General features: G+C 44.4%; 1 long non-coding RNA gene across 1 annotated transcript in view; it reads left to right on the top strand.

The window, feature by feature from the left end:
- The first annotated feature begins 897 nt into the window (after nucleotides 1-897).
- Nucleotides 898-22571, top strand: part of LOC132592356 (uncharacterized) — an 82211-nt gene continuing 60537 nt past the window's right edge. The window contains exon 1 of the long non-coding RNA XR_009557831.1: nucleotides 898-1014. This is a non-coding gene — a long non-coding RNA (uncharacterized LOC132592356). The remainder of the gene's footprint in view (nucleotides 1015-22571) is intronic.

Here is a 22571-nt window from a genome sequence, read left to right as displayed (position 1 = left end):
CACCTGGGACCCTGGCTCCTCTACCTTGCCTGAGCCTCGGACACGACTTCCTGCTTCCCCACTGGAATCGGAACTCTCCCTGCTTTCCCCTTTGCTCGGGGACGGGCTTGAACTCAGGAGGGGAGGGACTTCGCGATATCCCCTGTCCCTCACATCTGGGAAAGATGGAGGGCACTAGGAGAAGGGGACAACAGAGGACGAGATGGTTGGACAGTGTTCTCGAAGCTACGAACATGAGTTTGACCAACTGCGGGAGGCAGTGCAAGACGGGAGTGCCTGGCGTGCTCTGGTCCATGGGGTCACGAAGAGTTGGACATTACTAAATGACTAAACAACAACAACAATGACAGCTCTCATCGTGAAAGGATCACTGCTACCAGTCATGTTGCCAAATTGAATTCTGTTCTATGCTCAGGAACCTCTTGTTCAACTTGCACCACCTTGAGTGCTAGCTAATTAATAGTCAGACAAGACAGTCCTCTTGCTTTCTTTGCTTCTGAGTAGCTTTAACTCGTCATCTGAAGCCTTGTTTTTTAAATAAAGTTTTTTAATGTTTTTGTTGTAAGAATATTGAAGGGATGCCAGTATCCCACTACAGTGGAACCTTGGTTTATGAACACCTTGGTTTATGAATTTTCGGTTTACGAACACCGCGGACCCATTTGGAACGGATTAATCCACTTTCCATTACTTTCAATGGGAAAGTTCACTTCAGTTTATAAACGCTTCAGTTTATGAACAGACTTCCGGAACCAATTGTGTTCATAAACCGAGGTACCACTGTACTTCATTGACTTTTGCTTATACTTTTATGCTGTATCCTTATGTGCTCAGTCTGCATTAGTTTTGTTGTATATACTTTGTATCCAAGCTGCAATGTTTGTTGTAAACAAAATCTGCCCTTTTTCTCTTATGGGATATCCAAGAGCTTGTATAGAGTCCTTAAGTGGGTTCCCTATCGGTAGGAGAAACTAAAAGGGGCCAGCCAGAGAATATTCGGAAGCAAAGCAGCAGGTAAGCCTGATCTTTATTAAACTGTTGCAAAAGGGTCCTCACTCACCACATGCAGAAGGGAGGAGCCACCCAGAACAAAGGTGTGTCAGCTCTTATATAGAAGGTGCCAGCCTATAGCCCAAGACCACCCCCCAATACATCACAGAAAGAGGTAGTCTCCAGCAGAAATACGTCACAGGGGACGAAAGCCCTGTCTTGTAGAAAACTGTTAATGGTCACTGATTGGATTACCTGGGCAGCCTGGCCATTCTTTTGTAATGATAAATACTTAATTCCTGAGCCAGGTCATAGGCTCATCCTACTCCACGGGTGTCAAAGTCAAGGCCCGCGGGCCTAATCCGGCCAGGCAGACCTTGTGATGTGGCCCGCCTGCCGCCCGCCGCGCCTCCACGGAGCCTGGCGGGCGGCTGCTCGGCTCCTCGGCTCCGCCCCTGAAACAGGCAATGTGGGACGCGGCGTGCTTTTTCCTGTGGTTCCTATCGCCGCCCTCCCTCCCTCCCTCCCGTTCTGGAGAAACACATTACAAAAGCAAGCAAAAGCGGGCAGAAGAAGGACGCAAGAGGGAGGCTGGACAAGGAGGAGGAGGAGGCGGGGCTTTAGCGGAGCCCTTCGTCTCATTGGTTCGCAGGTGCGCTTTCGATTTTCAGTGGCGCGCGAGGTGAAGGTTCAGCGTTATATCTTCTCCGCGCGCCCACCTCCCCCCAACTGCCGCTCACCCCCTAAGGAAGGGTTTCCTCTCAGCATGGCTTCTGCTTCCAAAGGGGGGAGAAAGAGTCCTGCTCCGGCCGCGTCAGCAGCATTGCGGGTCTCGGCCCTGGAGGAAGAAGTGCGGGGCCTGACGGAGGAGCTGAGCCAGTGCCAGGTGGGTCCTGGGACGGAGGAGGAGGAAGGGGCGCAGGGCCTTAGGGGCCGGGGGAGAGGAGGGCTTCCCTCACTCCGCAAGGCCCATCGTCCACTCAGGAGGCAGGCAGCAGGGGGAAATATCGCAGCTTTGTGTGGAGTGGGGAGGGGTACCCCCAGAGGTCATCCAGTCAACCCCCCACCAGACAGGAGTTTCAGCTAAAGCATCCCTGATAGACGGGCATACATCCTCTGCTTTAAAACCCCAAGGAAGGAGAGTCACGGAATCATAGCGTTCTGAAGTGGGAAGGGGTCCCTCAGGGGCCATCCAGTCGAACCCACCCCTGCAAGGCAGCAGGAGTCTCAGCTAAAGCATCCCTGATAGACAACATCCAACCTTTGAATTTGTTTTTTCCAGACTGGGGTATATATGACAACGACAACAACAACAATTTATTATTTATACTCCCCCCATCTGGCTGGGTTTCTCCAGCCACTCTGGGCAGCTCCCAACAGAATTAAAAGCACAATAAAACATCAAACATTAAAAAACTTCCCAATACAGGGATGCCTTCAGGTGTCTTCTAAAAGTCAGATAGTTGTTTATTTGTTTGACATCAGATGCTGTTTTGCGGATTGCTACAGCACAAGACCTAATGCCAGACATCGATGGACTGACCTCAGGAAAACAATGTCAGCCATCTAGTCAGAAAAGTTTTTTAAAAAAGTTAATGCCTTGTGTTTGCCATATGTGTAATAAACAGTGTTTGGAAATATTTGTATGTTTTAAAAAAATAATTACTGTCTGTTACCAAAAATCATTTTTCAATAAATTGTACAATAATTGTACATTTGAATATCTACTTGCCATTATTCTGACTATGTTTCTGCTTTCAGAGCTAGTTATTACTTACATTATTACAAAAAACAGTAATATTTGAATGCAGTGACAATAATTTATGATAATAAAGAGTGGACACATAGTCCTACAGATACAACCGGCCCTTTGAGGGTGACCAAACTGCTGATGCGGCCCCCGATGAATTTGAGTTTGACACCCTTGTCCTACTCACATCTTAAACATGCCCTTAAGGCAGAATTTGTGAGCACAGAGACAATGGGGAGGTTTTTTCTTTTCCTACCTCCTTGCAGAGAAACATTTGGTCAGTTTGGGAGAGTCAAAATGGTTTCAGGACTGTCTTCCTGTGTTTCAGACATGTGGTTTATATATTTATGTACGTGTTTGCCTTGTACATTTAATTTATATATTTGAGACTTTAAATTCTTATAACATGTTGTATCTCTATATCTGTATTTTGTATGTATTTTGTATCTCTATTTTATATTCTCTTATGTTGTATCATTGTATTGCTCTTCGATCCATTATGTTATGAATGATGAACTTAAACTGCCTATATTTGTACTAATAACTTTATATTGTAATAAGAACCATGAGTTGAGGGCTATGAAATAAGTGACTACACAGTGCCATGTACTGACTCTACAGCAGACACACAACAATTCACAAGTCAATGTCTTTATTCACAAACAAGCTTACACAGACAATCACACCAATGTGTTAAATGCAGAGAACACCCAAAACATATCTTCATTTTCTTCCTTATCAATCTGCTTCAGGCATCCCCCACAGCCTTCCTGCAAAGCACCAAAGAAAATGTGAACCTGCCCAAATCCTTTGTTTACACTGTCTAGATCTTAGGCAAACAAAAACTAAGTACTGAAAATAAAACCATCAACAGTCAATCGCCCCTTCTGACATGTCACTTACCTAAAAATCTCTCATGCTGAGAGCCTAGTCAGAAGCTTTGGGAATGGGGGGCTGAGCACCAGCACAGGCCACCCCACGGCCCCTGTTCAGGGTGGTATTGCCAGGAAGCGGGCGTACAGTGTGCTCAAACTTGACTGCCAGCACTGGCTTGGGTGGGGTGGGGTGCCAAGTTCTCCCCTGTCCCCCATTCAGGGCAATATTGCTGGGAACTGGGCTGTACCCATAAATAAGCCTTGAATTTTAAAGGTGCGGCTTATTTGCAGTTGTGTCTATGATCAGATGCAAACTGGGGGCAGTCTTCAACTAATGAGCAACAGAACCTTCTCCCCTCTCCTCTCCCTGTGTTTACCACACACCCTCCTCAAATCTGCTCCGAAGAGATTTAGGGGATGATGGTCTGTTGTGCAAGCCAAAATCCTTACACTGGCAGCATGCATTTGTTGCATATGGTCCTATTGGGAAAATTGTGCCCTTGCAAAAAATAGCACACCTGCTTTTGCAGATCAATTTTCAAAATGTGATGCCACTTTTTGGCAGAATTGCTTCTGGAAATTGCAGCAAGCATATTGTCAGTCCCTAAGCACCATCCCGCTGGTGTGCATGAATAGCTTCTGTAGCTCATCAAGATCCTGCAGATTCAATTGCCTGGCCTTGACCAATTGAGTGCATTCTGGAGAGAAGAAAACAAGCTCTCCCTATTCTGCTGTGCTATTCCCCAGACATTTTCATTATGGTGCCCATCGAACAGTGCCTTGTACTAAAAGCCACTGCTGTCAAATTATGTTAGAAGGAATAGGGAGAAAGCAGAATGCTCCACATCTAATCCTGTCACCTGGAAAATCAGCAGAGAAATATAATTTTGTAATCTTTCAAATTAAATCAAAGGCTGTTCTCTGTACTGATGAGTTAATCCAGTGCAGTTCCACTCAACCATGACTCTGCTGGTCTGGTCTTGGTTCACAGTGGGAGCTATTCTGGGCTCTCTGTGTACTTTTCATTGTTTTTGGCAGTGATTTCCATTCATGTTGCAAATGGTTTCTGTGACTATCCATTAAGACTTATCTCCACCTGAAGGCCACAAACCCTCCTGGGCCACCTTCCAGGGGCCAGGCTGAAGTGAGAAATTTAACTTGGTAAGGAGGCCAATGTCTACACCCACATCTATGATTAGAGTTCAAGAACACACTGCAGCCAGGCAAGGACACCTAGGAGGATGTGAACCAAGGCCAGGGAGAGGGTGTGGCTAGCCGGTGGGGCGGGGCGGGGCAGGGGTGTTATGGGCCACATAGAAAAGGTCAGAGGGCCACCCTTGGCCCCTGTGCTTGAGCTCCCCATTCAAGAGGAGGCTAACATGTTGTAGTTACAGGTAGGTAGCCATGTTGATCTTGCATAGTCGAAACAAAATAAAAAAATTCCTTCCAGTAGCACCTTAGAGACCAACTAAGTTTGTCATTGGTATGAGCTTTCGTGTGCATGCACACTTCTTCAGATACACTGAAACAGAAGTCACCAGATCCTTAAATATAGTGAGAGGGTGGGGAGGGTCGTGGGAATGGGTGATTGACTGATAGGTGTGGAGACCCGACTGTTTACTACTGCAATTGGTCTACAGGAAAAAGCAAGGAAAACAATATATTTCCCCCTTCCAGTAGCACCTTAGAGACCAAAGCAAGGGATGAGATGGCTAAAGATAGTTTTATCATGTATAATGAGATAACAATCCAATGTCTTTATTCAGACCAGGTTTCTCCATGGTTTTAAATTTGGTGATAAGTTGCAGTTCAGCAACTTCTCTTTCCAGCCTATTTCTGAAATTCTTTTGTAACAAGACAGCTACTTTGAGATCTTGTATAGAATGTCCTGGGAGATTGAAGTGTTCTCCTACTGGTTTCTCTGTCTTGTGATTCCTGATGTCAGATTTATGTCCATTTATCCTTTGGCGTAGGGTTTGGCCTGTTTGTCCAATATAAGGGCTGGCCAATGGGCTCTGCAGAGTGGTGAATGCTTCCCTCTGTGAGGGAGCCTTCTTAGACCCGCTGAAAGAGGCGGTTATTAAATCGCTTCTTAAAAAAACATCTTTGAACCTGGCTGATATGGCCAACTATTTCCCAGTCTCAAACCTTCCATTTTTGGGCAATGTGATTGAACGGTGGTTGCTGAACAACTCTAGGCATGCCTCGAGGATGCATCCCTTCCAATTGGGATTCAGGCATCATTATGGGACTGAAACTGCCTTGGTTGTGCTGGTCAATGATCTCCAGCGGGCTAGGGACAAGGGTGAAAGCTGTTTCCTAGTTCTGCTGGATCTCTCAGTGGCCTTTGATACCATCTTTCTGGATCATCTAGAGGGGCTGGGAGCCGGGGGCACTGTTATACAGTTTTTCCTCTCCGTCCTCCTGGGCCATGTCCAGAAAGTGGTGTTGGGGGATGAGTGTTCAGACCCCTGGGTTCTCACTTGTGGGGTGCCTCATGGTTCTGTCCTCTCCCCCATGCTTTTTTAGCATCCATATGAAGCCGCTGGGAGAGATCATCAGGGGGTTTGGGCTGAGTGTTCATCAGCATGTGGATAATACCTAGCTCTACCTCTCTTTTAAATCAGATCCAGTGAAGGCAGTGAAGGTCCTGTGTGAGTATCTGGAGGCGGATGGATGGTGGCTAACAGATTGAGGTTGAATCGTGACAGCACAGAAGTACTGCTTTGGGGAGACAGGGGGCGGGCGGGTGGGGGGGACTCCCTGGCCCTGAAAGGGGTTCCTGTGCTCCTGAAGGACCAGGAGTACAGCATGGGAGTCATTTTGGACTCACAGCTCGCCAAGGAGGTGCAGGTCAATTCTATGTCTATCATAAGGTTACCAGATTTTTTTTCAATGAATCCACGGACACTTTCCAACTTCCTACTAAATAGATGGATTTTGTCAGGGGACTGATTTGTAAATCCGGGGACTGTCCCCGGGAAATGGGGACATCTGGTAACCTTAGTCTATCAGCTCCATCTGGTACGCATGCTCTAGTTATCTCTCGCTTGGACTACTGCAATGCGCTCTACGTGGGGCTACCTTTGAAGGTGATCCAGAAATTACAATTAATCCAGAATGTGGCAGCTAGTGACTGGGAATGCCTGCTGAGACCATATAACACGGGTTCAGAAAGACCTACATTGGCTCCCATAATGTTTCTGAGCAAAATTCAAAGTCTTGGTTATGACCTTTAAAGGAGTGTCATAGAATCATAGAGTTGGAAGAGACCACAAGGGCCATCCAGTCCAACCCCCTGCCAAGCAGGAAACACCATCAAAGCATTCTTGACATATGGCTGTCAAGCCTCTGCTTAAAGACCTCCAGAGAAGGAGACTCCACCACACTTCTTGGTAGCAAATTCCACTGCCAAACAGCTCTTACTGTCAGGAAGTTCTCCCTAATGTTTAGGTGGGATCTTCTTTCTTGTAGTTTGAATCCATTGCTCCATGTCCGCTTCTCTGGAGCAGCAGAAAACAACCTTTCACCCTCCTCTATATGACATCCTTTTATATATTTGAACATGGCTATCATATCACCCCTTAACCTTCTCTTCTCCAGGCTAAACATACCCAGCTCCCTAAGCTGTTCCTCATAAGGCATTGTTTCCAGGCCTTTGACCATTTTTGTTGCCCTCTTCTGGACACATTCCAGCTTGTCAGTATCCTTCTTGAACTGTGGTGCCCAGAACTGGGCACATTACTCCAGGTGAGGTCTGACCAGAGCAGAATACAGTGGTACTATTACTTCCCTTGATCTAGATGCTATACTCCTATTGATGCAGCCCAGAATTGCATTGGCAATAGGAGCTGGTGCATCACACTGCTGACTCATGTCAAGTTTGTGGTCAACCAAGACTCCTAGATCCTTTTCACATGTACTGCTCTCAAGCCAGGTGTCACCCATCCTGTATTTCTGCCTTTCATTTTTTTTGCCCAAGTGTAGTACTTTACATTTCTCCTTGTTAAAATTCATCTTGTTTGCTTTAGCCCAGTTGTCTAATCTGTTAAGGTCATTTTGAAGTGTGATCCTGTTCTCTGGGGTATTAGCCACTGCTCCCAATTTGGTGTCGTCTGCAAACTTGCTCAGGATGCCCTCAAGCCCATCATCCAAGTCATTGATAAAGATGTTGAATAAGACTGGGCCCAAGACAGAACCCTGTAGCACCCCACTAGTCACTTCTCTCCAGGATGAGGAGGAGCCATTGATGAGCACCCTTTGGGTTCGGTCAGTAAGCCAGTTACAAATCCACTGAATGGTAGCATTGTCTAGCCCGCATTTTACCAGCTTCTTTACAAGAATATCATGGGGCACCTTGTCAAAGGCCTTGCTGAAATCAAGATAGGCTGCATCCACAGCGTTCCCTTCATCTCCACCCCCATTGTTCAGCCCAGACATTGAGGTCCAGCTCCGAGGGCCTTCTGGCAGTGCCCTCAGTCACTACAAGAAGTGAGGTTGCAGGGAACCAGGCAGAGGGCCTTCTTGATAGTGGCCCCCCACTCTGTGGAATGCCCTTCCACCAGATGTCAAGGAAATAAACAACTATCTGATTTTTAGAAGACATCTGAAGGCAAGCCTGTTTTATGAAGTTTTTTGGGAAACAACAACAACAACAACAACAACATTTTTTACTAACCAAATGTGTGGTCTTTTTCTATGCTAGGGGAGGAGGGAAGTTTTGGAACTCACAAGGGCATTCTGTTAAAAGTCTAACAGCCTATCTTTCCATGCTTTGCTTTGCTGCATGTTTTATATTTTAAATCTCTCACCAAATAGTACTTGCCCCAAACCTTGATCATGGCATCCAGGGAATTCTCCTTTATATACTTATTTTTCCTTGCACAAACAGATCGAGCAGTCTCTTCTTATATTCTTCTGTTCTCCTTCTGGCTTGTAGGGATGTGTATAGATGCTAGGAGAGGATATATTTATTAGATACTAGCTGTACCTGGCCACGCGTTGCTGTGGCTCAGTGCGTTAAATTATAATGAAAGGAAAGAGAAAGTTGACGTTTCAAAGTTGTAGAATATCACAATACTAGTGGGTAGACAATATTTTTTTGTTGTTCCATTGTTTGTGAAGATATAGAGATTTTCTGGTTTGCCGACTCTAGAACATGCAACATATACTTGTCCATGTGAGAAACAATCCGTCTCTAGATCCAAACCGCGGGTGGTGGGAGGTGAGGAGCAGCAAGGCCTGCTCTGCCTCCCAGGCTACCTGCCGTCCTCCCTCTTCCCCTGGTGGCTATGGTTCTGGAATGGCAAGGTAGTAGTAGTAGTAGTAGTAGTAGTAGGGGGGGGAAGTCTAGAAACGTTGCTTTATTCCCTCCCCCCCCTATAATGTTCTATAGGATCTTTTCCTTTGACGTCCAACAGATGGCGCTATTGCTACACAAAAGGATATGGCGTCTGTTTGGCTATTTTTACAGAAAACCATGTTTTTACCTGACAGGTGTGACATATATAATCTAAGTTTATGCAAACACTCATGTATTGGAATGGAACGTTGTGTCAAAATTTCAACGCAATCATAGAATCATAGAGTTGGAAGAGACCACGAGGGCCATCCAGTCCAACCCCCTGCCAAGCAGGAAACACCATCAAAGCATTCTTGACATATGCCTGTCAAGCCTCTGCTTAAAGACCTCCAAAGAAGGAGACTCCACCACACTTCTTGGCAGCAAATTCCACTGTCGAACAGCTCTTACTGTCAGGAAGTTCTTCCTAATGTTTAGGTGGAATCTTCTTTCTTGTAGCTTGAATCCATTGCTCTATGTCCGCTTCTCTGGAGCAGCAGAAAACAACCTTTCCCCCTCTTCTATATGACAACCTTTTATATATTTGAACATGGCTATCATATCATCCCTTTATCTTCTCTTCTCCAGGCTAAACATACCCAGCTCCTTAAGCTATTCCTCATAAGGCATTTGTTTCCAGGGCAACAAAAATGGTCAAAGGCCTGGAAACAATGCCTTATGAGGAACGGCTTATGAGAATCGGTCAAGCGGATTCGGAGAAAAGTGGACCCACACAAACATGGACATTTAACATTTTCATATATATAGATTATTCTTCCTTCCCCATGTTTGTGAGTTCAGCAGAGTGCCATCCATCCCTTTGCAGCTTCAAGGGAAGCTTAGATAGGCCAGTTTTAGCCTTTTGGTTTAGGTAATCCAGGATGCTTTAAAGCAGTTTTAGTTGAGGATCTTGCCCTCTCTTGGCAGTTGAAGCGGAATCTGTTGAAGATGGCACAATGCCTTTGTAAATTTCAAAGCCAGCATCCTGCCATCCTCTTTCATCAATGTGCTTTGTGATGTCACTTCCCAAACTCGAAACTCTCCTCTGTTCCAGACAATTTCTTTGACTTTTCTGCCATGAAATGTCACCTTCTCAGATGAAGGTTGCAGGCATTCATCTCCATTAGCAGGAGCTCTAACACGTGGCTTTTTTTATAGTGAATACAACCAGCTTTGAACTCTGCCTGCCCCTGCAGCATTTCCCTGATCTGATGGAATTCGTGTGCAATTTATTATCTTAGTATAAACATGCATTCTCAACAAGCACTTGCATATTTTTTATTGCTTGCAGCCGTGCCTGCTGTGATGGGAGCTCGCCAGTTCTTAGTTGTCAGCAGCCTAATGAACCACGTGTATGATGAATAAATGCACACAAATTGACACAATATGGAATGTTCTCTATTTGGCTGCTTGGGCATTAGCAGCCTTCACCCTCTTCTTGCCCGGAATTCTGGAGTGAGAATGACTATTTAATAAGCACTGCACTCTTTAGAATTTCATTAATTGGATTGTTCCCTGTGCTTTGGGAAATGACCCTGCTCATCCTCTTATTCCAAACCTTCTTCTTCCTAATGAAAATGCTAGGCATCTGTCTTTGCTGCTTATCCCTTTCCTATTTTTTCTTCAGCAACCCCCCCCCCCAGCACATTCTATGCAAAACTGGAATGTAAGAATATAAGAAGTAACAGATTGCTGGATCAGGCTGATGGTCCATCCAGTTCACCATTTGTTCTCCCAGCAGCTACCCAGGTGCCTGTGGGAAACCCATAAGCAAGACCTGAGGACAAGGGTGTTCTCCCTTTCCACAGCTTCCAACAACTAGTATTTGAGAAGCATCCTTGAAAGTGGAGGTGATGTTGTGTCCTTTTTCATTTCAAATGGGGTGGCTCATAGACAGGAGGGGGAGGAACTAAGATCTTGACTCCAGATAAGGAGATGGACCAGATTCAGGGCTCTGAGTTTGCTGCTGGAGATCAATGAGCATGAGTCTTATAGAGAAGAGTCCACAGAATAACCCCCTGCACTGTTTGTTTCTATCCCATCTTTCCTCCAATAAGCTCAATGTGATGCACAAGGTTCTCTTCCTCCTCATTTTAACCTTGCAACAACTCTATGAGGTGGATTAGGTGGAGGGATTGTGACTGAGCCAAGGTCACCAGTGAGCTTTATGGCTGAGTAGGGATTTGAGTCTCAGGTTCTCTTCCAACCACTTCCAACACTGGCTCTCGCGGTAACAAAGGAGGCTGGACTGTAGGGCAACAACCAGGATCCCATTGGGAACCTTACCCAGCAGAACAATACACTCCTCACAGTACCTCACCAGTCCAGGAGCTCATGGATTGCACCAGGCAGGAGAATGGAAGAGAGGACGTGTGCCCATCTGCAGACGAGAGAGTTCGCCCTTTAAGTTCTCCACAAGGGGGCAGAGCCTGGGAGAAGTGCTCTGGGGAAAGAAGCTCGAAAAGACTCAATCTGCTATCAGCCTTTATTGGAGCAAGTTGCTCACTTGGAGCTATCTGTGGTCCTGAAACTCCTCTCTTGTCTTGGTGTGTGGATCCAGAATTGGCCTCCACAGTCACTTACGGACTCATTGTTAAAACCATGTTTATGGAAGACAATGGAAGAGTGATCGACAAAGAGAGAAGAGAAGAGAAGAGAGAGCTTCCTAACATCTGGTATTGGATCTAAATGGGTGCAGCTAAAGGAGGAATGGTGGGGCTAAAAGGCCAAGACCAAAAGGTCCTGAGATGTTTGTGTATGTTTTGGTCTGTTTACATCAAGTGGTATTATCTATGTGTTGAACCACAGTTCCTATCAGCCCTAATCAACATGGCTGTCGGGGTGATGGGAGTTCTAGTTCAACATTTTTGGAGGGCATAACACTGACTACCCCTGACTTACAAAATGAATAGTTTAAGAAAATGAAATATACTTGGAGTCATATAGTGATTTCATGCCCTTTATTGCAGCTAGTAAACAGTGAATGAATTTCCTCCCAAACCTCAGACTTTATATACATTATTTACACAATGGGTCCCTGAAGGCAGCCCTGTTTAGGGAAGCTTTTAATGTTTAACCGACCACTGTATTTTAATATTTTGTTGGAAGCTGCCCAGAGTGGCTGGGAAAACCCAGCCAGATGGGCGGGGTATAAATAATAAATTATTATTCCCAGTCACACAGTTTGTTATTCACAACTTAAATAAATCTTCACATGGTGAGTCTCTGTTTTCTCCTTATTAAATTATAACTACACTAGTATCATGAAGCCTGTTAAATTAACGGGTGCTAGAACAGTGAGCTATAATTGGTGATGGACTATGTGTATTGTCATCATGTCTTGTTTGAGAACTTCCCTGGTATCATCATGGTCATTAACAGAAACACATAATTTCCCTGGAGGGACTCCCAATTTAATTTTACCAGGAATGTGTAAATAAACCCACTGTGGGTTTTTATGGGTTAAAATGGGATAAAGATTATAAAAGGGGGGGAAATAGGAGGGAATATAAGAGATAAATTAATGGGATATTGGGCAGAGATTAAAACTCAGAAATTGAAAAGTAGAGGGAAGAGAAGGGAACTATCAAAGTAAATCATTACAAAGGGAGATTAAAGGTAAAACCAGTTATAAGGAAATAAAATGGTGGCAAAATATTTGGAAATACCCAAAGATTACAATTGGAATGCTGGCAAAGAAACCAAAATTTATAAAAGACAATTTATATAGAGATTAAGAGATAAGATGAAAATATAATTGTGTGTTTCCACAGGGACTCCCACAAGCATTACAGCCAACACAACCAATCTCTAAAGAAGGGCACAAGTATAGAAAGATATTAGACACCAAAGAGAATGAACTCAGGGCAGAACAGTGAGAACAAAACGATGCCCCAAACTAGACAACGAACCTTAACAGCAACAGCACAGTTAAGAAGACAATCAATAGCAGATTTAAAGATTTAAAAGAAATGATAATTAAAATGGATAAAAATATAAATGAGAAATCAGATGTTATGGATAATAACAATGAGCAGAATGCAAAAATGATCAAAGAGCTCTCAGAACAGATAAAAGATTTTACAGTGAAACATAAAGACATTGAAAAGCAATAATCTTTGAGAATTCCTGGCGAACAGGCGGAGTCCCAGCAGACTGGAGGAGGGCAAATGTTGCCCCTTTTTCAAAAAGGGGGAAAGAGAGGACCCAAACAATTACCGCCCAGTCAGCCTGACATCAATACCAGGAAAGATTCTAGAGCAGATCATTAAGCAAACGGTCTGTGAGCACCTAGAAAGGAACGCTGTGATCACTAAACGTCAGCATAGATAGATAGATAAACTTTATTTCGGCCATAGGCCCATAATGTACTGCAACCAAGAATAAAACAGTATAAAACCGACATACATAAAAACAATCAGACAAATTAAAAACATAAAAGAATCAGAACAATCAGGCAAAATTAGTTCCTCATACAAGGAACATTGTACAACTTTTTTAAAACGTTTCAAGTAGTTTTATGGGGTTTTTAGCTATGGTTAAAACGTTAGTGCATTGCAGGCCATCATTTTCCATTACTCAGCACAGAAGGTTACTTGAATGATGTATCTTAGTGTCAGTAGTCGTAAAGTAAGTTATGCTGTTTTTTGTAAGAGAGAACTGAAATCAAATATCTTGCTACAAGTAATGTTTTGGTCTTATCATCATCTTGCAGCAGGTATGTTAATTGGGTCTCCAGCGGTTTGTCCGTGATTTCCAGAATTAGAGGGTACAAGATTTTAGTCCGAGCGGGCGTATGCAGGGGGCAACAGAACAGTATGTGGTAGAGGGATTCTATTGTTCTGTTGTCACACGTACATAAAACTGAGATTTGGCCTTTGGAAAACCTGTGCCACAGGACATTGGATGGGAAAACATTAAATCTTGCTTTGGTGAAGGCGAATCTGTGGGCTGCGACAGAAAGAAAAGACAGGTACGATGGAATCTGATGCGTGGGCTGTATGCCTTGATTCAGCGGGGAACATGTTCCACCTCCCGTTATAATATTTTGATGGAAATCATAGTTATCTAGTTTTTGAATTATAGTTCTTTTGGCTGAGGGAAGATCTAATTTCAATAGGTCCGATGGGAACAATCCATAGGACATAATTTTGGAGTGGATTTTTTTTGCCCAGGGACTAACAAAGTCGTCTCTCCAAAGACATTGAATGAGATGGTGATTGGGCAATCTATGCCACAAGGACAGCCAATAGCAGAAGATATGCTTCCATAAGGAGTTTTCTAACGAGGGAATTTTAAGTTCAAGGCGAATAGCTGCATTGCTCACGCACTGGGGCAATTTCAAAAGGCGTCTCAGAAATTGGTTCTGAATTGTTTCTAGGGGCGCCAGATTTACTGATGCTCCCCATAACGGGGCAGCATAAGCCATTGTCGCCACCACTTTAGCTTTAAATACCTTTAAGGCAGATGGTACATGTAAAGCCCCTTCCGAAAAGAAGAAACGCAGTAATGCGTTCGAAAGGGCTTTGGCCTTGTTTTGGAGGTAAGCAATATGCGCTTTCCAGCCCATGTTGTGTTGAAAGTGCACTCCCAGGTATTGAAATTTTTGAACTTGTTCGATAGGTTTCCCATCCAACATCCATTTGTACAACTTCCGACTTCTGGAAAAAATCAGCACTTTCGATTTAGATTGATTTATGGTAAGGAGGTTAGATTTACAGTACAAAGCAAAAATCTTAAGTGCCCTCCTTAAACCGATTCTAGAGAACGAGAGTATCACAGCATCGTCAGCATACAGCAATAAGGGGCAGCGGTAATCCGCAAGGCGAGGAGCGTGGATAGCTAATTGTGACTCGGCTAGAGGTGTTCTCATGTCGCTTATAAATAGATTGAAAAGATAAACGTCAGCATGGGTTTCTGAAAAATAGGTTATGTCAGACTAATCTGATCTCATTTCTTGACAGAATTACAAGCCTGGTAGATAAAGGGAATGCTGTGGATGAAGCCTATTTTGATTTCAGCAAGGCCTTTGACAAGGTGCCCCATGATATTCTAGTAAAGAAGCTGGTAAAATGCGGGCTAGATAAAGCTACCATTCAGTGGATTTGTAACTGGCTGACTGACCGAACCCAAAGGGTGCTCATCAATGGCTTATCCTCATCCTGGAGAGTAGTGACTAGTGGGGTGCCACAGGGTTCTGTCTTGGGCCCAGTCGTATTCAACATCTTTATCAATGACTTGGATGATGGGCTTGAGGGCATCCTGAACAAGTTTGCATATGACACCAAATTGGGAGGGGTGGCTAATACCCCAGAGGACAGGATCACACTTCAAAATGACCTTAACAGATTAGACAACTGGGCCAAAGCAAACACGATGAATTTTAACAAGGAGAAATGTAAAGTACTACACTTGGGCAAAAAAAAATGAAAGGCACAAATACAGGATGGGAGACACCTGGCTTGAGAGCAGTACATGTGAAAAGGATCTAGGAGTCTTTGTAGACCACAAACTTGGCATGAGTCAACGGTGTGATGCAGCAGCTAAAAAAGCCAATGCAATTCTGGGCTGCATCAATAGGAGTATAGCGTCTAGATCAAGGGAAGTAATAGTGAAAGATTGTTTTCTGCTGCTCCAGAGAAGCGGACACGGAGCAATGGATTCAAACTACAAGAAAGAAGATTCCACCTAAACATTAGGAAGAACTTCCTGACAGTAAGAGCTGTTCGACAGTGGAATATGCTGCCAAGAAGTGTGGTGGAGTCTCCCTTTGTGGAGGTCTTTAAGCAGAGGCTTGACAGCCATCTGTCAGGAATGCTTTGATGGTGTTTCCTGCTTGGCAGGGGGTTGGACTGGATGGCCCTTGTGGTCTCTTCCAACTCTATGATTCTATGAAAAGACAGTTAAAGAGCTCAAGACTGAATCCAATAAGTAGGAAGAATCTGCAAAGAAAATTATGAATGAAAATAAAGAATTAAAAATGTCAGGAACTGGTAAATGAAGAAGTAAATGAATTAAAAGAACTACAAGAGTCCACTCTAGATCAAATAGCCTTATTGGAGATGCATTAGTGGGAGATGATTCTGCGTTTTAGGGGCTTACCAGAGACGCAATACGAAAATATAGAACAGAAACTTACCAAAGAACTAGCAGTTTGGTTGGGGGTTCAGCAAGACGAGTTATGGATGGATATCGACAAAGTATTCCATATTATATAGGAACACAACAATGGCTTTTAAGACCTATGCGGTCTGATCTGAAGCAACCCACTCAAATCTCTTTACATGCTGTATTTCTAAGGGAAACTGAAGGGGAACGATAGGCTTGATTACCTACTTCACAAGGCGAGAGGGAGTGACCTGGCTAAGCCTGGCAGAGCAGCTTACTCTATGCTATTAACCTGTTCATGCATTTATTAGACTTAAGCATGTTGGTCATTTGAGCTGGTTATCCCACAAATATTGGGTTAACTATTAAAAACAAAGGCAGGTGCTTGGTCCTCTCTGGCACCTGGTGTGCAGCCTTTTATTTAAGTAATCCCTTGCCACTTTACAAGGCTCTTGCAAGCTTGTATTAATTAGTTAATACAAAATAATAATAATAATAATAATAATAATACAACAACAACAACAACAACAACAACAACAACAACAACAACAACAACAACAACAACAAAAGGTAAAGGGACCCCTGACCATTAGGTCCAGTTGTGACTGACTCTGGGGTTGCGGTGCTCATCTCGCTCTATTATATAATTTACCCTGCAGTCAGTAGGAAAGAATGGGTATCAATTATTGAGCTTGAAGTGCTGACATCATCCCATACTCTAACCTCCTTTTTCTTTTCTAATTAACTCTAGGGGTCTTTTAAATCAATCCACTGAGGAGTGTGTTGTTGCATTAATGTCAGAGCTGTAGCTATGGAGGGGGAGGCAGGCTCTGTGGGAAGCCTCCAGAGGGGCACCCTTCAGGCTCCCAGCCTGTGGGGGGGGGGATGCAAATGCACATGAGGGGGGAGGCCAAACTGGGTCTTTGATCCAGGTGAAAAACAACCTAGTTTTGCTCCTGCCCAGAGTTCTAGTGAAAGGGATGGAGATTGGGATAGAATAAGGCAAGAAGAAGAGAGAGGGTATTTATGAAATAAGGTATTTATAGCAATGGCCTCATAACTATGGAATGACTCCTCAGTTCAGGTTAGGAGTCACAAGATGCTTTGCTGCCTGAGATGAAAAATAAGTTGTCTGTCCAGCACATAAACAGAATAACTGGATAAGCGCTTGACTTTTATCCCAACGTTTTTGCAATGGAGCGACATTCTCTACTGTGAGACTGAGAGCAGTGTATAGGGCGTAAGGGGAGGGGGAGTACCTCTGGTGGGAGACACATCCTGTGCCTTTGGTACCCACCCTGCACTCTGTTCCCACCTGTGGCTCCTAGAAGCTGTGAGCATGTGACAGTGGCCACACCCTGGGAATAGCTTTGACTGATTGGTTAAGCCAGGTGACAATGGGACTCAAAACCTCACTGAGTGTCAGCTGTGTTCCATTGCTGACTGAGGGGGAGGGTGGGGAGAGACAGGTGGAGGTAATTAGGCAGAAATGTGGAAGGGGGGAGGAGCAGCCCATTTGCAGCAGAAGCCTGAGTGCCAAGAACAAGGAGAAGGGAGGGGGGAGCTCAAGGGAGAAGATGCAGACTGACAGCTGTAGCTCAGACGCAGAGGGAGAGCTACTCATCCCCAGGTGCGTAGGCGCGCAAAGATCAATGAAAGGCGTAAACAGGAAGGGATGTGTAAGTGGCCTTTAAAAGTGGGAGGAGGAAGGGGCGTACCTCAGGGCAACAGCAAACTTGGAAGCCAAGGCTGAGTGACTGAGCTCCAGAGTGATTTGTGTGTTTTGAGCAATAAAACCTGAGTTAATTGCTGCCAGCGTTGTCTTGCTTCTGTGGGAGAGACCCAACCATAACAATGAGTTAGGGATTTCCCCTGCATGCAAAAACAGGGTCCAGCAAATTGAGCGGACGAGACCAATAGTGAGTGCAATGGTCAAGAAGGCAGTTTCTTCACGTGCTATAGAGGGAAGGGAGGGGCAGGTGGGGCTCCTCCACTTGGGAGAAAGAAAACTCTGATCCTAAATCTCCACTTCCTTGCACCATGTCTTTGGGAGAAGAAAGGGCTCAGGAATAAACACTAGATGGCGTCATGTACACCTCCTTCCAGCAACTCCTGCAGTTAAGCTGGTGTCGAACATGTTACTCTGTTTCCCTTTGGGCCACATCAATGAGGCTGGGGGGGCTGTCATCTAGGCAACTGTCAGAGAACGGGACGCTGATAGGCAAAGACGAGACAGATACAGTGGAAGGAGGAAGAGAATTCCTAAGAGAAGGGAGAGACAGAGAGCAGGAATGCAGCTGCAAGTGGAAGTGGAAGCGGAAGTGGAATCAGCCCGATCTCGTACACTCGTGAGATTAGCCAAGAAGCGTGAAACTGCCAGGAAGAGAAGGTGGCGTTTTTCCTGTTGGGGGAAAAGGGGGCAGAGCTCAGTTCCAGCTACTGTGTCATCAGAGGAGGACTGAATTTAGCTGAGCTCCAACCGGGGCTTTTTAAATTGCCAATAAATCTGAAATAATTAACCGCCAGAGCCCGTGGGGGGGGGGGAGACCCAAGCCTCACAGCAGCCCAGGTCCTCCAGACACACTTGTGCCCCAGGGAGGTTACTTTGGTGCTGCTAAAGCAGGGGCTGATTTCACCCCTGAAGGTGCAGTCCATTGTCTTTTGAGACAGACAGATGCCAACCAACTTGGGCTACCGGTAGCTAAGTGAGCACAGAATATGGAGTGGAGGGTGTTGCACTCTGCTTAATGGTAGGACTGGTCCTGCACTTCCAGTTCTCTACATTTCCATTTCACTTTGTGATGATGATGATGATGATGATGAATAGAAATTCCTTGCGAAAATTCAGCTGCATTTTAGTATAAATTTCTCCCAATATACACACACATTTCCTAATCTTATAGCCATTCATACTTTACATTTTCCTACACATTCCTTAGCTTAACCACTGCATCACAACATCCACAGGAGTGTAAATTTCCCAGAAGAGCTGCCTATTGGTTCATGGGTTTTTGCAATAACTGCAAAGCAAAGCAAATTTCTGCCCCATCCCTGGCCACTGGTCAAGAGTATTTTGCTTCTGTTTTGGTTTGTGTGAGAGTAGATGAGAGGGCATAGCCAATGAATCTGCCCTCTGATTTAATTTACCAGGGATGTGTGAGAGGCCTTGTTTCAAGAGTTAACAGATATGCCATCAATGCAGAGAGTGGGAGTGATCATGCCCCGTGGGCTTTCCTCTCCCCCTGACCTCTGCCAACTGACCCAACGTCCTGCACAGAGCTGACATGCATGGAGGCAGTTCCTACATAGCCTTCCTGTAGCTCAGCAGGTTTCAGGACTTAAACTGGAATGTTAGGGCTCTTGACCATTTCTTGGAGTCTCAAGGAGCAATTAGATATCAGTGTGAGAAGCCAGAAATAGGCCCATTCCCAGCCTTGTCCCAATAATGACTTCTAAATAGTGTTATAAGGGGGAAACAAGAGTGTTTTTGAAAAAAAACACCAACCTCATTATACTGGCTACATACACCCCATACGTTTAAAGCATGCCTTTCCCCAAGTATTCTGGGAACTATGGTTTGAGAATATATATTTGGTACTATACTTAATGATGCTAAGCAGAGTGGAAGGATTGATGTTTCATTTGATGTTTACCTAGAAACATCTACAAAAGTGTTTAATTGTTTTCTTATAGATACCACTTTTTTAACCACAGGGATTGAGAAAGAAGCAGGTGTCACTTGCTGCTGTTGTAAAAATTTGCAGAGCTACACGGTCCTAGAATTAAGTGGATCCTTGACCCAGGAAGAGTCCAGGTATCCTGGCAGGCAGACGAAGTTTAAGCGTCTCCTGCCTACCAAATAACAGAGACCAAACCAGGACGTACGAAGCAAGGTACTTTATTAATTAAATAATAAAGCTATTGCAATAGCGGTCCGTTCCACACAAGCAAGTTGAAGTGAAGGGACCCCGAACAAAGGAAGCTTCACAAATTTATAGGTTTCATTTCCAATAGTACAGAATTGCATAAAAGGTGGGGAAATGGGTTATGGGAGGGGGTAATCGCGAGAGGACAAAGGGGTTGATGGAATTCTTGATGTAAGATATCATGGTGATAGTCCAGGTAATGATTATGCATGTCTCCTTATTGTTTGACAGGAAGATTCTGCGGATGTGGGAAGATTGTTGATAACACCTGTTTATCAAATAAACTTGTTGTTCTCACTGAAAGTGTGTATTTGAGTCGTGCTCTTTTAGACTGGCTAGGTGGCAGTGTGGTATCAAGAAACAGTGGAAACAGTCCGTAAAATATGTTGTGCCACAGAGATGCCTATTAACTTGCAACAAAGTATATACAAATATTCAACGTTTGCAATAGAGAGAAAGGACTACACTTAAAGTTAAAGAAGAAGAAGATATTATACAGTAACTAATAATACACAGAGAGGATACAATTCTAACAGCGGTAAAACGTTCACAGTTCAGAGCGATGTTTGACAGCTTATAACATTTTATCAAGGACAACGAACTAAAAGCTTAGAAGGGTGCATAAGTGGAAACCTTTGCAAATAGTAGAGTCAAACAATCAATTCTTCAGGATGGCATGATTTTAAATAAGTACAATTGATAGAAAAGTTCAAGGCATCAGTGCAAGGTTATATTATTGCGGTTTTCGTAAATAGATACATTTCATACAGAGTAGAGAATAGGGACGGGCATCGGGTAACATGATAGAGGACACCATAACTTTAATAAGGGAACAACGGAATAGTTTTATTAGGGATAAATATATATAATTTAAAAGGTCCATGGTTCAGCTGAATCTGGATCATGAAAAGCACAAGGGAGGGCACCTCAGGCGGGGATTTGGGAGGGTGGAAGTTCCGAGAATGGGTGATCGTTATCGTGTTTGGCTATCTGGCTGGAGGTGCGATTATGCAAGTTTTCCATGTGGGGGTGAGACAGGATTTAGCGATGGCTTATGCAAAAGGGTGCGTGTGTTTTCCAAGAGGTCAGGAGGAACTGTCTGGGTCAGCAGGGGATTAATTTACCTCGATACGGCAGAATAGGCTTCTCTTGACTTTTGCACCATGAAAACGAGAAAATGGCTTCTCTCTGGCTAAACTGTCCCCTCTCTGTACATTGGTAGTCTCGTAATGCATGGGGGCAAATTCCTCTTACCCTGCCCCTTATAACACTGCCCATTTGTGTGCATTTACATACTGTATGCAAGTTGCCTGAAATATGGTCTTATGTTGCATACGCAGGTGATCACCACAGGTAAGGGACTCTTGCAGAAACTGTCACCTCCCCATCACAGTTTCTTCTCATTAAACCTTATATAGGCGCAGTCTCTACTTTCTCTCTGTCATGCACTTGCTTGAAGGTGTTTTATTGCTTCTGTGCTTGCCACTGTGGCTCTCCTCAGATGGGTCCCTTTAAACAAGTCCTGACATGGGGAGACAGAGAGGCAGAGGGTGAGGAGCAGCAATCACTTAATGCCATTTTCGGGGAAGTGAGGGAGAATGAATGGAAGTGGCAGGGTCAGCAGGCAGGGTCAGTGCATCCTGTTTCACCACAATTTTCAGTGAGATCTTGTCCAGTTTGGGTTTCCCAAATCTCACATGATTTCAGATTAGATTCTAGCTGAATCATAGAGTTGGAAGAGACCACAAGGGCCATCCAGTCCAACCCCCTGCCAAGCAGGAAACACCACCAAAGCATTCCTGACAGATGGCTGTCAAGCCTCCGCTTAAAGAGCTACAAAGAAGGAGACTCCACCACACTTCTGGCAGCAAATTCCACTGCCGAACAGCTCTTACTGTCAGGAAGTTCTTCCTAATGTTTAGGTGGAATCTTCTTTCTTGTAGTTTGAATCCATTGCTCCGTGTCCGCTTTTCTGGAGCAGCAGAAAAAAACCTTTCTCCCTCTTCTATATGACATCCTTTTATATATTTGAACATGGCTATTATATCATCCCTTAACCTACTCTTCTCCAGGCTAAACATACCCAGCTCCCTAAGCCGTTCCTCATAAGGCATAGTTTCCAGGCCTTTGACCATTTTGGTTGCCCTCTTCTGGACACATTCCAGCTTGTCAGTATCCTTCTTGAACTGTGGTGCCCAGAACTGGACACAGCACTCCAGGTGAGGTCTGACCAGAGCAGAATACAGTGGTACTATTACTTCCCTTGATAAAGATGATCTATACTCCTTTTGATGCAGTCCAGAATTGCATTGGCTTTTTTAGCTGCTGCATCACACTGTTGGCTCATGTCAAGCTTGTAGTCTACCAAGACTCCTAGATCCTTTTCACATATACTGCTCTCAAGCCAGGTGTCTCCCATCCTGTATTTGTGCCTTTCATTTTTTTTTGCCCAAGTGTAGTACTTTACATTTCTCCTTGTTAAAATTCATCTTGTTTGCTTTGGCCCAGTTGTCTAATCTGTTAAGGTCATTCTGAAGTGTGATCCTGTCCTCTGGGGTGTTAGCCACCCCTCCCAATTTGGT

Source organism: Zootoca vivipara, chromosome 6 (assembly GCF_963506605.1).
Source record: "Zootoca vivipara chromosome 6, rZooViv1.1, whole genome shotgun sequence".
Classification (NCBI taxonomy): Eukaryota; Metazoa; Chordata; class Lepidosauria; order Squamata; family Lacertidae; genus Zootoca; species Zootoca vivipara.
This window is presented reverse-complemented; position numbering and strand designations above follow the sequence as displayed.